This window comes from Hylobates moloch, unplaced genomic scaffold (assembly GCF_009828535.3).
Source record: "Hylobates moloch isolate HMO894 unplaced genomic scaffold, HMol_V3 SCAFFOLD_1, whole genome shotgun sequence".
Classification (NCBI taxonomy): Eukaryota; Metazoa; Chordata; class Mammalia; order Primates; family Hylobatidae; genus Hylobates; species Hylobates moloch.
The window spans coordinates 235,336,313-235,350,624 of record NW_026652276.1 but is presented as its reverse complement, the minus strand read 5'-3'; positions in this window follow the sequence as shown (position 1 = coordinate 235,350,624).

Sequence of the window (14,312 nt, the reverse complement as noted above, 5' to 3'; positions counted from 1 at the left end):
AGGAAACCCTGTCATTAGTGATAGCATGGATGAACCCAGAGGACATTATGTTATGTGAAGTAAGCAGAAAGGCAGACACTGCATGGTCTCCCGTCTACAAGGAATCTGAAACAAGCTCATAGAAGCAGCGAGGAGGGTGGGGGTCTCCAGGGCTGGAGGAGGGGAAGTGGGGGTAGAATACAGTTTCCGTTATGCATGACGAGTAGGTTCCAGAGATCTGCTGTTCAACACGGTGCCTCTACTTAACAATAATCATGAGAAAAGATCGGCTGCACTCAGGAGCACCTGCTTCGGGGTCTGATGGGCAGTCATGAAGCTGGTTCCGGGAATCGGACCTGAGCTGTATGGGAGGTGCTGGTGCAGCTCAGCCCCAGCTGCTTGCCTGAAGTCGGTCCCTGGGAGGCTCAGAGCGGGAAGAGGTGGAGGGCGGGGCTGGCTCGTCCCAGGCATGGGAGGCTCAGTATCCAGGGCCCATAACCACTGTAAGGGGCTGGGAGTATCGTTTAATTTCCATTAAAATCTAAAGAAAAAAATTAATGTTTACACTGAACAAACTTTTAACGTATAATATTATTAACCATAATTACTAACATAACAGTAATAATACCATCTTCATACCATCGCAGTCATAAAAGATAATTTTAAACAATTTTTATGGAGGAAGAAATCCAGGAAAGTAACCAGCACCCCGACCCAGGTCTAGCCTCGGATCCACTCCCGTGGTCCGTCCGGCCTGCAGCCGGCCCTTTAATCTCTCCGCCTCCTTTCTGCCTCGTAGAATGAGGAGAATGACATTGCCCTGACCTTCTTCCCTTGCTCTGGTGCACGTGCCGCGGGTGACATCGCAGCCGGGCGATCGGGCAGGGCTACTTTGCGTCTCCATGTGATTCTCAAGTCTCCCTAAGCTGCTTTCTCTGCAGGCCCAGGACAGGGGTTATCACCCTACAGGTGGCGGCATTGTGGGATACAATACACGGTGACCTGTTACGTTTCAATTTCAGATGAACACAAATAAATTTTTAGGATACATGTGTCCCCAACATGACAGGAGACACACTAAAAAAAATTTGTAATTTATCTGAAATTCATACCTAACTGGGTGTCTTGTGTTTTCATTTGTTGCCTTTGTCAACCATACATTTGGAGACATTTTTGATTGTCATGACTCGGGGGCGGGGGTGCCCCTGGCATTTAGTGGGTGGAGGCCAGGGACGCTGCCACACATCCCACAGTGCCCAGGACAGAAACGCCTGCCGTGCCCGTTCAGGAGCACTGCCCGGAAACTGCTACCTGCAAGTAGAGGTGACAGGCAAATGCACAATCTGTCATCACTTGAGTCCTTTCCTTCGGAGGCAGGGGATGAGACCATGTGACGCCCAAGGCCCCGCCAGTCTCCATGAGGCCACGACTGAACCCGGAAAGGCCTGGCATGGAAAACGCCTCACGCTGCTCCTGTCTGAGGGTTCAGCTCTGCCTGTGCGGGCCCCAGGCAAGACGTGGGGTGTTTCCTGGGTTCTCGCAGGTGCCATAAGGCCTGAGCTGCCATCCGACCTTGCCCTGCTCTCTTCAGTCTCAGCCCTGCCAGCACCCACAGATGTGATGGGCTTGTTCTTGAACGCTGGGGCCGGAGAGGTGCCCTTCATTTCCTCGCAGGGGCTGGTTCAACGCTCACCTCCTTCTGGTCCACAACACCCCTGCTGGTCATTTGATCGAAGCTACTTTAGTTCACTTCCTCCTACATGCAAATCACCACCAAACTCCCTCTGGCCCCTGGTTTAATACATCTGCTTACTTTATTCAGTGTAGCCACATGAGGGTGCATATCCTGATCTTAATTAAAACTATCTAAGTGGCAACTCATTAATCCAAGAGTACCCGTTTTAGTCAGGGTTCTCCGAGAAACAGAACCAATAGGGTGGTTCTCTCATATATACGAGAGGGATTAATTTTAAGAAATTGGTTTCCATGCCTGTAATCCCAGCACTTTGGGAGGCCGAGGCAGGTGGATCACCTGAGGTCAGGAGTTCGAGACCAGCCTGGCCAACATGATGAAACCCCATCTCTACTAAAAATACAAAAATTAGCTGGGTGTGGTGGTGCATGCCTGTAATCCCAGCTATTCAGGAGGCTGAGGCAGGAGAATCGCTTGAACCCGAGAGGCAGAGGTTGCAGTGAGCCGAGATCGCACCATTGCACTCCAGCCTGGGTGGAGACAGCCAGAGTGAGACACCGTCTCAAAAAAAAAAAAAAGAAAAAGAAATTGGTTTATGTGGTTTTGGAGGCTGGCAAAAAATCTGCAAGGTAGACCAGCAGGCTGGGGACCCAGGGAAGGGCTGGTGCTGTAGCTTGGGTCCAAAGGCTGTGGGCTGGCAGGACTCCCTCTTCTTTGGGGAGGTCAGTTTTTTCTCTGGAGGACTCAGCTGATTGGATGAGCTCGGCACACACACTGTGGATGGTGATCTGTTTGATGCAACGTCTACTGATTTCAATGTCAACCTCATCTAGAAAATATTTTCACAGTAACATCTGGAGTGATGTGTAACCAAATATCTGGGCACTGTGGCCTAGCCAAGTTGTCATGTACAATTAGCCATCACGATTCCTGTTATTCTACACTGTGCTTCTGTCCACAGCAGTAGGGCAGTGTGCAAGGCGCCCACCAGCTGACTGCTGTCCCTGGAGCACGTGCTCACGGATAAGAGTAGCTGGTGGTCACTTTGGAGACCAGTGGTCCTGCCAGAAAGAGCAGGACACAGGCAGGAAGTTCCACCGAGGGCAGAGCTGGGCAGTGTCTGGTGCCTGAGGGGCATGGTGGCCAGGTGTCAGCGAGCTCCGAAAACCGGTATTCCATGAGGTGGGAGCACCCGGAGGGAGGAGCGGGGCTGCGGCGTGGAACCTGCAGTGGCTGGAGCTCCTGTCCTGCAGACTCAGGGATGAGAAGTCTTCCCCTCCTTCCTGGCCTCAGGGCCACTGGTGTCTCTCCAGTCCCACCACCGTCCTGGCTCCATGTCTCACCAACTCTTCCCCAGCAGCCTCAAGGGGCTGCTTCCGATGTCAGGGCTTTTCCAGGGCGTCACATCCCCCCCAGCTCCTGCTGAGCCCTCTCTGCTCCCACCTCCCAGGCTGCACTCCTCAGCCTGCTGTCTTAGGCCTCCAGGACCTGGGGAAGACATCCAGTTTACAGGGCACTTCCTCAGAAACCTAATTAACAGTGTCAGATGGGGGCTTTAGTTTTGTTTTCTCCAGATTGCTCACCTGGGGTGTAAACAACAAGCTGGGTGCGGTGGCTCACACCTGTAATCCCAGCACTTTGGGAGACTGAGGTGGGCGGATTGCCTGAGGTCAGGAGTTTGAGACCAGTCTGGCTGTGTCTGGAATTGGTGGGTTCTTGGTTTTGCTGACTTCAAGAATGAAGCTGCGGACCCTCGCAATGAGTGTTACAGTTCTTAAAGATGGTGTGTCCGGAGTTTGTTCCTTCAGATGTTGTGTCCGGAATTTCTTCCTTCTGGTGGGTTCATGGTCTTGCTGGCTTCAGAAGTGAAACTGCAGACCTTCCCGACGTTACAGCTCATAAAGGCAGTGTGGACCCAAAGAGGGAGCAGCAGCAAGATTTATTGCGAAGAGTGAAAGAATAAAACTTCCACAGCCTGGAAGGGGACCTGAGCTGGTTGCACCTGGTGGCTTAGGGCAGCCTGCCTTTATTCCCTTATCTGACCCCACCCTCATCTTGCTGATTGGTCCATTTTACAGAGAGCTGATTGGTCCGTTTTGACAGGGTGCTGATTGGTGTGTTTACAAACCTTGAGTTAGACACAGAGTGCTGATTGGTGCATTTACAATCCTTGAGCTAGACACAAAGTGCTGATTGGTGCATTTACAATCCTCCTGCTAGACATAAAACTTCTCCAAGTCCCCCCTCCACTCAGGAGCCCAGTTGGCTGCGCATAGTGGATCCCTAGCAGGGGCCATGGGCAGCTCCGCCCCCGAGTCCCATGCGGCAGCCTGTCCCATGCCACAGGCCCGCACCTCTCAGCCCTTGGGTGGTCGACGGGACCGGCTCCGCAGAGCAGGGGGTGGCGCCCCTCGGGGAGGTTCGGGCTGCGCAGGAGCCCACAGGGGTGGGCGGGGGGAGGCTCCGGCATGATGGGCTGCAGGTCCCGAGCCCTGCCCGGCGGGGAGGCAGCTGAGGCCTGGGGAGAATTCGAGCACAGCGTGGGTGGGTCAGCAGTGCTGGGGGATCCGGCACACCCTCTGCAGCTGCTGGCCTGGGTGCTAAGCCCCTCACTGCCCAGCTGGTGGCACTGGCTGGCCGCTCTTGAGGGCAGGGCCCGCCAAGCCTGCGCCTACCTGTAACTTGCGCTGGCCCGCCAGTGAGGCACGCAGCCTGGGTTGCTGCCTGGGCCTCTCCCTCCACACCTCCCCACAAGCAGAGGGAGCAGGCTCTGGCCTTGGCCAGCCCAGAGAGGGGCTCCCATAGTGCAGGGGTGGGCTAAAGGGCTCCTCAAGTGCGGCCAGAGTGGATGCTGAGATCAAGGACGCTGAGGAGGCGCAGAGAGCAAGCGAGGGCTGCTAGCACGTTGTCACCTCTCATGGCTAACATGGTGAAACCCCATTTCTAGTATAAAAAAACAAAAATATTAGCCAGGCTTGGTGGCGTGTGCCTGTAACCCTACTCAGGAGGCTGAGGCAGGGGAATTGCTTGAACCAGGGAGGTGGAGGTTGCAGTGAGCCAAGATCACACCACTGCACTCCAGCCTGGGCGACAGAGCGATATTTAGTTTCAAAAAAAAAAAAAAAAAAAAAAAAGCCCAGGTATGGCAGGCATGAGAGGCTGACACTGCAGACCAGGCCCCAGCACTGCTGACACCACTGGGAAGGGCAGAGCCCCAGAGAGTCCAGGAGGCCTTTCCTAGGAGGACCAAGGACACAGCAAGGCCCTGTCCCAAGTTCATCCACAGGGCCACCTACCCCCACAGCCGCAAGCTGCCTCAGAGACACAGGTCCTCCCGCCCTAGCCTCTCCTTCCTCCTCCCACCCAGGAGGTCCTGCTGTTGTGCTGGAATGGTGGTGGTTCTCAAAACATCTGCTGAGTCCTAACCCATGGTACCTCCAAATGGAACATTCCTTGAAGACAGGGTCTGACCAGAGGTGATCAAGTTGAAATGTGGTCAGCAGGGTGGGCGCTAACTCCATATGACTGCTGTCCTTATGAAAAGGGGCGACTAGGACACAGAGACAGACCCGCACAGAGGGAGAGTGCCACGGAGAGTGTGGAGAGACCCAGCCACAATCCAGAGTGCCCCCCACCCCATCCCCCGGGGGAGAGCGCAGGATTTGGGGACAGGCCCTTCCCTAGCGCTCTCAGAGGGAGCCTGGCCCTGCCCACACCTTCGTCTCAGAGCTCAGTCTCCAGCAGCATAGGATAAAACTCGGTTATTGAAGTCTCGGGTTCGGGGTGCTTTGTTATGGCAGGGGCATCCCTGCACCCTCCCTCCTGATCCCTGCTCCCACCTCCTTCGCAAAGTCTGGTCTGCTCAGTGCTGGGCGCTCCACCAGGCTTCCCCTCCTCTCTGGAGGGCCCAGCCTTAACCAAGGCCTGACCACCCACCTGGATGGGGAGGGAAGGAAAAGGGGGGCAACGGGGAGAGACAAGGAAGGGGAGAAAGCCGGAGGGAGGGAGAGATGGGGAAAAGGCAAAAGAGGAGAGAGAAGGAGAGGGAGAAGGGAAGAAGAAAGATGGGGACAGAGAGAGAGTGGACAGAGAGGAGAGAAAGAGAGAGAGACGACTGGAGGGAGAGAGAGAGAGAAAGACTGGGGTGGTCAGGGTTGGGGGGTGGAGTGTCCAGGCCTGGGAGCTCAGCCCTAAACCTTGCTGTAATTGATACTTTATAACAATGTAACTTTGAAGCAGTGGACTAGCTCCCTGTGCGTGGTGACTGAATAATTGAAGAAATGTTTGCAGGGCTGGTGTGGAGTGCTAGCAGCTGCAGCCTCCTCTGATATGTGTGAAGCCTGGGAAATTATGCCTGAGCCGGCAGCATGGTGGTGAGACTCCTGACCCCAGAGTCTGGGGGCCTTGGATGCTCTCTTCATGGCGTTTGACTTCCACCGTGCTCCCCAGACAGCCTCCGCCGGTTACTGAATCAGTAGAACTTCTTGAGGCTGCGAGCTCTGAAAGTGCTCTAGGAGCGGGGGCATGGAGCTTAGCTTCAGGGAGGGATTCCAGGAGCATGGAAACACGGGGTGGTCTTGCCCAACATGGAGCTAGGACCCCCCACGTCCTCTTGCAATTCATTCTGTCCACGTCTCTCCAGTTGCTCAGAACTGCCACGTGAGCCAGGCGCTGTTGATGGGGGACGGAGGGGTGAGGTACAGGGGAAATAAACCGTCTCCCTGACCCCGGGAGCTTGTCACTTGGGTGGGAAAAAGTCAGTTTCGATTTGTGGAAGTGCCTGCCCAATGCCACAGAAGAAACCGTGTCCGGGATGGAGGGTGTGGGTTTGTCAACTCCTGGTGCTGCATCCTCTGGGCCACCCTAGAGACCCTGCCCCATAGACTAACCGGTGTTAGCCAGTTAGTGGTGCCTGATGGAGAATGTCACACCTACTCACTGGAAATGGGCGGGAAGGGGTTTGGCCCTTCACTTCCCAACTCCATGTTCAGTGACGGCAGCTTAGGTGTTTGACACTGGCCATAGTGGAAACACACCACGGAGATGGACAGACTCTGTGGGTTGGGATTTTCTTTTCTTTTGTTTTTCTCTCCTTTTGTTTTCTATTAGGAAGGCCGATGCCAGCATACCACTGAGAAGGTCATCTAAGTCCAGCTCAAGGTCCTCAAAGCCCACAGTTGCTGCAGTCATGGAAGAGGGTCTCAAGCAGTGGATTTGTTCTGCCTCCTTCTGCCAAGTGAGTAAACATCTCGTTCACAGGACAATCGTGCTGACTTTCAGACGATATTAAGATTTCCATAAAAATAGTTATCTGGAAAAGCACACATCTGCTAATATATCTGAGACATAAAACTCCAGCAGTCTTGGTGCAGTTAAAAACAGAATTTGGAGACATTCGTGGGGCCTGCTTCTCTACTAGTTAATGAATTCATCATATTTATATATTTATGAGCTGGGCTTGGTGGCTCACGCCTGTAATCCCAGCACTTTGGGAGGCCGAAGCGGGAGGATCACTTGAGGTCAGGAGTTTGAGACCAGCCTGGCCAACATGGTGAAAGCCTGTCTCTACTAAAAATACAAAAATTAGCCAGGTGTGGTGGCGCACACCTGTAGTCCCAGCTACTTGGGAGGCTGAGGCAGAAGAATCGCTTGAACCCAGGAGGTGGAGGTCGCAGTGAGCCAAGATTCCACCACTGCACTCCAGCCTGGGTGACAGAGCGAGACTCCGTCTCAAAAACAAAAACAAAAACAAAAACACGTTGAAAATACCACTCTTCTCCACAGGGAATACTGGCAGTGAAATCCAGCTGAACTAACTACAGTGGAGAGTCTTGCTCGCTGACCTTGCCAGCCTCTGGGTGAGAGTGGGTCTCGCCACCACTGATGACCTACATTTCACCAGCTTTGCCCCCTGCCATCTCAGGCTAGGACGCTGGCCTCCGAGGCCTCCTTGCCAAATGTGCCTGGGCTCAGGGGCTCCCACACAGCTGAGAATTGGCTCCTTTGTGTGACTGGCTCAGGTCAGACAGCTGCTCCTGTGGTGTCTGCTACTCACCCAGACACATGGGACCAGCCTCCACCTCGGAGCCCTCCACAGCCCCCAGGTTCCAGCCGTGGTGACCGGCAGGAGGCTGCTGCAGACCCTGGGCTGCCCAGGTGGCCCCAGATCTTGAAGCTTCTCTGGACCAACTGCATGGCGCTCCCTCTGGGCCACGGAGAGTGCCCCCTGCCTCCCAGGCCAAGCCGGCCCTCCCTTTGTCTCCCAGAAAGCGAGTTCTTCACTCCTGCTGGAGAGCCTCTCGCAGACCAGCGACCCCTGCTCACCTCTCCAGGCACCTGGGCAGAAGGCCTTTCTTGTTCTCTTTCAGCTCAAACAAATCAACCTGCCAAGGCCAAGCCTATTACTCAAACACATGGAGGTCACACAGTTCATCCGCTGTGCCCAAACGTGGGTAGACTCGGGTTTGGGACCTGGTAAGGGCCTCCATTTGGAGAGGAAGCTGGTGGTGGCAGGACTCCCTCCCGAGCACTGACTGGCTTTTTTATCTGGGGCCAGTGACGGCGTCTCTCTGTTCCTTTTGTTTCCTGTCCGCCAAACGTAAATAATGGTAACCCAACCTCATGGGGTAGTTGTAGATTGAAATGTGTTAATTGTGCAGAGATTAAATGTGTTTATCCACGCAGAATGCTAGCACAGTGCTTGATATAGAGCGGGCTTTTCATAAATGTTAATTATTATTATTAATGTGGCTATTGTGATCTTTGGAGTGAATGGATGCGTAGTCATCTGCCTTGTGTCCAATGCAAATGCTTAGTTGTCCTGAATAAGAATAACTGGCAACTACACAGCGTTTTGAAGTGAGAGGCTCTGGGCCCTAGGATCAAGCCGCTGGCCTGTGTAATTCAGCCCTCACAGTGCAGTGTGCTAGCTGGCATCAAATTTGACTGCAAAACACAGAAAAGGCCAAGATAAAGAAGATAGAGCATTCTAATGGGGGACACCAGAGCTGGTATAGTGTGCCCACCTGCCAGGAGACCAGGCGGCATCTGCTTGTTGTCACCCTTGGCTCGGAGCTTCCCCCTTGTGGACCAAGGCTCTGTTGGGCCTTCAGGAACCCAGAGGGAGGAGGGAGAAGATGAGACCAAGGATGCGTCCCTGCTGTCTTTTGAGGAAGTGTCTTGGCAGCTGCCATGTGGCATGTCACCATACATCCCAGTGGCCAGAAATTAGGCTCAGTGAACAGGCTGGAACAGTTTTTATTCTGGATGACCATAGGCCCAGTTAAAAATTGGGGGTTCCGGCCGGGCGCGGTGGCTCACGCTTGTAATCCCAGCACTTTGGGAGGCTGAGGCGGGCGGATCATGAGGTCAGGAGATCGAGACCATGGTGAAACCCCGTCTCTACTAAAAATACAAAAAAATTAGCCGGGCGTGGTGGCAGGCGCCTGTAGTCCCAGCTACTCGGAGAGGCTGAGGCAGGAGAATGGCGTGAACCCGGGAGGCGGAGCTTGCAGTGAGCCGAGATCGCGCCACTGCACTCCAGCCTGGGTGACAGAGCAAGACTCCGTCTCAAAAAAAAAAAAAAAAAAAAAAAAAAAAAAAAAAAAAAAAAAAATTGGGGGTTCCACTTCTAAGAAAGAGGGTGGTAGTGCTAGGGTGGACTCCAGGTAGTGTCTGAAGGAATTTTTCTACCATCTCTCTTCCTGCCATTTGTGAACCCTTCCCAATGTGGCAGGGATTCGATGCTTGGGACTAGGAACCAGTGACTTATGTCAGACAGTTCAGAGTCTGTGCCCGCTCTCGAGGGTCACTTGTGCCCCAGCCTATCCCATATTTACAGAAAGGGGTGTCCTGCAGAGGCACTGATGCGGGTGCTGGCAGAGTTTTTGGGGGTGGTTGTGAGTTGTATTAGTTATCGAATGCTGTGTGGTAAATCACTCCAAAACTTAGTGGCTTAAAACAACAGTCATTTACGATTGCTCACAGTTACTTTAGATTTGGAATTTGACAGTGCCTTGGCCAAGAATTCTGTCTGAGAGTCTCTCTTGAGGTTGCAATCAGATGTCAGCTGTGGCCGTAGTCATGGGTGGGACTGACAGAGGATGGAGGATTTACTGCCATGGTGACGCCCCTACATGGCTGGAGAATTGCACTGGCCTCAGTTCCTCTCAACATGGACCTCTCCATGGAGCTGCTTGAACAGCCTTGCAACATGGTGGCCAACTTCCCACAGAAGGAGCCATCTGGCCAGGAGACAAAGACAGAAACTGCAGTACCATTAATGACCAAGCCTTGGCATTCACGCACTGTCACCTCTGCAGTATTCTGTTGTCACAGGGGTCAGGCCTGATTCCATGTGGGAGTGGACTACACACGACAGGAATACTAAAAAAGGGGGTAGAGTTGGCATCATGTTGGTGGGTGGCTAGCAAAGTGCTTATTTAATCAGCTTAGCACGACTGGCTGTGGCTCCATTCATCACTGTGGAAGTTCAGACAAGCAGAAATTAACACTGTGAATCTTCACAAGTTGACTTCAGGTGTCCTGAAGGGTCTCTCGATCTACTGGCATAATTAATCTGGGAAATGAAAAATTTCCCCTTTTCCTTCCAATGGAAAAGCCTTTGGCTGGGAATTAGGGTTTTAGAGCTGGTTCAAGTAAAAACTAGCTACATCCTCTGGGCAAATCATTGAAATTTTGTGCGTCTTTTTTTTCTCATCAGTGATATTGGAACAGTTATGTTACTTGCCTCATGTCCTTCCCAAGGATGTTTTGAGACTCCAATAGTAACAAAGGTGAAAATGCAGTCAACGTGTTCTCCTTGGGCTGAAGTTCATGGCTGCTACTCAGCTGAGTATAAACGTCGTCTATGAAAGTCTCAGATTTGTTAATAGCCCTTTTCTAGAGAAAGAGAAATAAAACTCAGTGAGATTCTCATATCGTCTGGAGGTGCCTCGATGACTCTTCCAGGCCAGAAGCTGTCTCATAGAGTGAGATTTGTAAGGGAGTTTTGTCCATGAGGCCCAAAGCCCTTTGGCATGAATGGCTTGTGTTTCCTGGTGGCAATTCTTGGTGCCACCAGGATGGTATTAGACGTGCAGGGACACACCAACTTTGGCATGCAATTTCAGGGACTCATAGATCCCCTGAAGCCCATCCATGAATCTCCCTAACGGTCGAAGCTTCAAATTAAAAACTCTTGCCTTGCCTTGCAGGATGATGTGTGAGAGTCCCTTAGGTCGACTATAAGAAATTAGACCATGTGTAAAAGAAATCAGGCTACAGGCCTGCAAATATTTTAACTAAAGTGGATGTTCTGACACAGGCCTCCTGCGAGGCCTCAGCTGCCCTCTGGGGAGTTGCTTCTCATTCTAATTTGTTAACTTTGACTTGTCCTGGAGTCAGACCTGCAGACCCAAGTCTCTCAAAAATAGCTTCGTGGGTCCTCCCGGGCTGGGGGGCCCTGTGATGAAGGCCAGCCTTCCTACAGGGGTACGGCCTCAGGGTTGAGACCCGTACATGTTCTGAAGACGAGTGCATGGCTCTTTTAACGCAAACCCACGTCCACGGCTAGAAAAGTAATTCCCGCAAGGGACTGATCTGGTTCCTTCCTAACCCCAACAGTAATGAAGCTTACAGTAGTCATACCCCACACTCATGTAGCACACAGGTTGACAATGGAATTTATCAGACAATGTTTAATTTGTACAACACCCTAACGAGGCAGGTACTTGTTCTATTTTAAGGATGAGAAAGTTGGGGCTCAGAGAAATGAAGGGACCTGCCCGATGTTACACAGCTGATAGGAACGTGTGGTCTCAGGCCTCACAACCACAAAGACGTTGCTGCTTCTGCTTCGTGCCACCATCTTCCTCACCAAACAGGTCTTGTGAACCCTAGAACTGACTGCGGAGGCTGCTGAAGCTGCCAGCACACATTCCCACCAGGCTGACACAAACCACGTTAGATGAATAACCAGGTCATGGGTGGGGCAGGCCTCTGTCTGGAGAGCCATCAGTTATGATCACCAAAGTCAAAGCCAGAGAGCCCCAGACTCCTCCAACTTAGGAACTTCCCCTGCTAGGGCCAAGGCTGGGAGGGAGGGAGCAGCTTCTTCGTTGAGAGGATGCTGGCAGTGGGTCCTCCACACTTCTGCACCAGTCACTGGGCTTTGGAGCGAAGGTCCCACCAGGCCAGCAGGCAGTACCTGGGGTCCATGGCAGAGGCATGGGAGGAGCTGAGCTACCCCCAAGCGAATCCCCTGCAGGTCAGCGGAGGGGTTCCAGGTGGGCCGTGTCTAGTCTGGGTGGTAGCAGTTCCCTGACCCACATCATGAAACCAGGGTGCAGGCTGTCTGCTGTGGCTCCATCCCTCTGTGCAGCACACGGACTGCCCACACTCAGGGTGGCTGGCCGGTCTGGTCTTCTCCTCCAGGTGGAAGCCAGCATCCCCCAGGGGTGAGTGCCGCTGGGCTCGCTGAGAGTCTGTTAGGTTTGCGCCAACACCTGTTTTGTTTCATTTCCTTTGTAGTGGTACTTCTCACTCCGGTCATAGGTTAGATCAGGATCCCTAGAAACAGACTCTGCGAGGGACCGCTGCCTCGTGCAGGTTCACTGGTAGGGCCCTAGGGAGATGCACCGGGGGACTGAGGGGGACGTCGCCCTTTAGCCTCGGCCTCAGCCTGTCCCCCAGGACGTCGCCCTTGAGCTGAAGCCTCTGTGGCTGGGATAACCTTTGAGATTGTCCTAAATTGAGACAGAGGGACTGGGTCTTGGTATCCCAAGTCACACAGTCCTTGGCCATGTGGCGCTCCTGGGAGGGGCTGTGACCTTCAACCAGGCAGGTCCCCTGCAGGTGGGGTGGACATGCTCAGGAGCTGGGCCACGGTGTCCTGTCCTGCAGAGTCCCACCCTGCTCTGAGAGGGGCGCTGGGTGGAGCACAGTGGTATCCACGGAGCCAAATTGGATTCAATCCCACTTAAACTCTGGACAGTGAGTATAAAAACAAAATGATGTCATTCCTAGAAAAACGAAGTTGAGTGATTTGGAAAAATTCAGTAGGGGCAGTCTGCTAAAAAAAAAAAAGGAGTTGAAATAAGTTGCGGACAAGACAACCATAAATGACTAGGAACACATGGAGAACTCGGAAAGGACTCGCATTCAGATGGCTTCACGACGGTCTTTCTGGCCCTGTTCCATTCATGACGTTTAGGTTTTTATACTACAGTACCTATGCTTGTGGTTTACACACGGAAGCTAACAGAACTCAACTCACTGAGCTCATGAAGAGGTTGAAGATAAGTGAATGTATGTCAAATGAAACATTGTAATGGATTTAAATATATTCATATCATTTTGAAAATGGTTCTCCTCTTTCCCAAACATTTTATTGTCCACCTGGCTCTGCACAGTGTTGAAAGGGCTTCCGTGAGCTTCTGAGCCAGCCCGACGGACGCACAGAGCACATTCCCACCGAGGGAACTGCGGACATGGCGGCTCTGGTCACTGCCAGCATCTACCTGTTTCTTGCAGACCCCCAGACTGTGATGTAACCCAGGTGGGACCCTCCTCTTCCCTCTGACTGTGAACATGATTCTATGTGTTGAGGCTTCTGCAGTGAACAAAACAGACAAAGATTGTGGCTTTCTGGGGTTCCCTTTACTTGGGTGGGCAGGGCGGCGGTGCGTTCATCGCTGGCACACCCACGGCGGGCCAGGCCCATGCTGAGTGTGTGGCACGCACTTTCTCCTGGGGGGAGGTTATAGAGTCAGGTGGCTGACCCGGCATCTCTGTGTGTGTACATGTCTCCTTGAACTTGTGGTCACTTCCGATCCCAGTCTGGGAGTCAACACAGAGCTACCTTATGGCTGTGCATCGGGTGCTGGGAAGCTGACCAGTGAGAGGATTTGGAGTTCATGTCCTTTGTAGGGACATGGATGAAGCTGGAAACCATCATTCTGAGCCAACTATTGCAAGGACAGAAAACCAAACACCGCATGTTCTCACTCATAGGTGGGAATTGAACAATGAGAACACATGGACACAGGGTGGGGAACATCACACTCCGGGGTCTGTCATGGGGGAGGGGTAGAGGGGAGGGATAGCATTAGGAGAAATACTTCATGTAAATGATGATTTAATGGGTGCAGCACACCAGCATGGCACATGTATACCTATGTAACAAACCTGCACGTTGTGCACATGTACCCTAGAACTTAAAGTATAATAATTACAAATAAAATAAAAGTTGGAAAAAAAAAAAGAGAATTTCTAGAAAGGATCCCTGGCTAGACAGGAACTGGAAGGGCCCATAGCTCTGTGGTTTTCTCAGAGCCTGGGTCTTGACGTCCACGTCCACCGAGCCAGGCTCCATGTTGGCTGGAGACTGTGCTTGGGGCACCCACACAGGTGAGGACAAGCACCCCAAGGGACCATGCTAGACGCCCCCAGCCCCTCTGCGGAGAAAGGCGGCTGGCTACTGCCGGGGCCCTGAGGCCAAGACTTGTGAGTTTATCATTAAAGAAAACACAGCAGGGAAAAAGGGCGGACGGAATGCAGGACTGTGGCCGCTTCCTGCGTGGTTTTGGGCAACTTCCTTGCCTTCCCTGGGCTTCAGATTCCCTATCTGTGTAGTGTCACT